The sequence below is a fragment of the Orycteropus afer genome, unplaced genomic scaffold, assembly GCF_000298275.1.
Source record: "Orycteropus afer afer isolate SDZICR_OR568_19922 unplaced genomic scaffold, OryAfe1.0 scaffold00545, whole genome shotgun sequence".
Classification (NCBI taxonomy): domain Eukaryota; kingdom Metazoa; phylum Chordata; class Mammalia; order Tubulidentata; family Orycteropodidae; genus Orycteropus; species Orycteropus afer.
The window spans coordinates 518,919-521,644 of record NW_006922132.1 but is presented as its reverse complement, the minus strand read 5'-3'; the positions used below and the strand labels follow the sequence as shown (position 1 = coordinate 521,644).

Below are 2,726 nucleotides of genomic sequence, written 5' to 3'. Positions count from 1 at the left end.
GAGATACTAAAGGGAATCCTTTGGACAGAGAACCAGAAATAGCAAACAACAATTGACCATTAATACACAAGATGACATAACCCCAAAACCACAGCTATGGGCATATCCAAAGTAAAATAAGCTTACGGATTGTAAACAGGGAACCAGAGACATCAATTGGCAAGTGAGGACAATTACAAAGCAAAAAGAAGGAAAATACTGTGTAGTTACAGAACTTCTAAATGATGAGGAAGTTAAGAGAATTGTAAGATAGAATGGACTGTTCCAAACTCAGGAAGCAAATGATAAATCACAGGGTAACCTCAAAGAAAAATGATAAACCTTCACATCACAATAAAAAGAGGACAAGCACAAATATTCAGCAAATGCTAAAACAAAAGCAACAAAGGAAATGAATAACATGATTCCTAAACATAATGAACTCAGCACAAAAAACAATATGGAACCAAGAAAGCAGGGACACCATGAAAAAACACATAAAATGACAGCAACCAATTCATACGTGTTAATAATTACACTGAATGTAAACGGATTAAATGTCCCACTCAAGAGACAGAGAGTTGCAGACAGGATAAGAAAACAAAACCCACCAATATGCTGTGTACAAGAGACACACCTTAGAGACAAAGACAAAAATAGACTAAAAATCAAAGATTGGAAAAGATATATCAAGCAAATGGCAACTGTAAAAGAGCAGGAGTGGCAATATTAATTTTTTGTAAAATTGACTTTAAGACAAAAACCACCATATGAGACAAGCAAAGACATTATAAATGATTAAAGAATCAATTGAACAAGAAGATATAACGATAGTAAATATCTATGGACCCAAAGAAAGAGCCCCAAAATACATAAATCAGACTTTAAAAGAGTTGAAAAGACAAACAGATGACTCCACAGTCATAGTAGGAGACTTTAATATACTCTTTTCAATTAACAATAGAACAACTGGAAAGAAACTCAACAAAGATGCAGAAGAACTAAACAATACAAACCACCAATTTGAACTTACAGACATCTACAGAGCACTTCACCCAACAATAGCACAACATAACATTCCTTTCCAGTGCACATGGAACATTTTTCATGATAGACCATATGGTAGATCATACAGCAAGCCTTAATACATTAAAAAACATTGAAATACTACAAAGCATCTTCTCAGATCTCAATGCTATCAAATTAGAAATCAACAATAGGAAAATCAATGGAAAAAGAGTAAACACATGGAAACTGAACAATACCCTCCTTGAGAAAGACTGGGTAAGAGAAGAAATAAAAGCTGAAATTAAAAAATTCCTTGAATTAAACAAGAATGAAAACACAACATGACAAAATCTTTGGGACACAGCAAAAGCAGTGATCAGAGGCCAATTTATAGTAATAAATGCACACATCAAAAAAGAATAAAGAGCCAAAATCAACACTTTAAATCAACATCTCCAACAGTTAGAAAATGAACAGCAAGAAAAGCTTACAGTCACCAGAAGAAGGGAAATAATCAAGATTCGGGCAGAAATCAATGAAACTGAAAATATCAACAAGACCAGAAGTTGATTTTTTTTAAAGATTAATAAAATTGATAAACCACTGGCAAATTTAACTAAAGAAAGGAGGGAGAGAATACAAATAACACAAATAAGAAACGAAATGGGTGACATCACAACAGAACTAACTGAAATAAAAAAGATATCAGGATATTATGAAGAACTATACTCCAACAAATTTGAAAATCTAGAAGAAATGGACAGATTTCTAGAAACACATCACTTACCTAAACTAACACAGACTGATGTAGAAAAGTTGAACAGATCCATAACAAAAGAAGAAACTGAAGAGGTCATAAAAAATTTACTAACAAAAAAAGTCCTGGCCCAGATGGTTTCACTGGAGAATTCTACCAAACACTCAGAGAAGAATGGTCATCAATTCTACTCAAACTATTCCAAAACATGGAAAAGGATGGAATCTTCCCTAACTCATTTTATGAAGCAAGCATAACCTTGATACCAAAACCAGGCAAAGATATCACTCAAAAGGAAAACGGCAGACCAATATCCCTCATGAATACAGATGCAAAAATCTTCAACAAAATCCTATCCAATAGATTCCAACAACATATCAAAAAATAATTCTTTATGACCAAGTGGGGTTCATATCAGGTATGCAAGGATGGTTCAACATTAGAAAAACAATCAACATCATCCACCACATAAATAAAAGAAAGAAAACCACATGACCATATCAATTGATGCAGAAAAGGCATTTGATAAAATCCAACACCCATTCCTAATAAAACTCTCAGCAAAACAGGAACAGAAGGGACATTCCTCAACATAATAAAGGGCATCTATGCAAAACCAACAGCTAACATTATTCTCAATGGAGAGAGACTGAAACCATTCCCCTTGAGAACAGGAGCCAGACAAGGATGCCTGCTATCACCACTTCTATTCAACATTGTACTGGAAGTCCTAGCCAGGGCCATAAGGCAAGAAGGAAAATCAAAGGCATCCAAATTGGTAAGGAAAAAGTCAAACTATCCCTATGTGCTGAGGCTGTGATCTATACCTAGATAACCAAGAGACTCAGTCAAAACTCTACTAGAACTAATTGAAAGATTCAGCATCATGGCAGGATATAAGATCAACATCCAAAACTCAGTTGGATTCCTCTACACCAGCAAAGAGATTGCTGAAAAAGAAATAAGGAAATCAATACCATTT

The 2,726-nt window shown here is 34.4% G+C and overlaps 1 protein-coding gene across 1 annotated transcript in view; it reads left to right on the top strand.

Moving 5' to 3' along the window:
- The window catches only part of LOC103209983 (alpha-tectorin), a 246,120-nt gene that overhangs the window by 105,436 nt on the left and 137,958 nt on the right, over window positions 1–2,726 (top strand). The window lies entirely within an intron of this gene.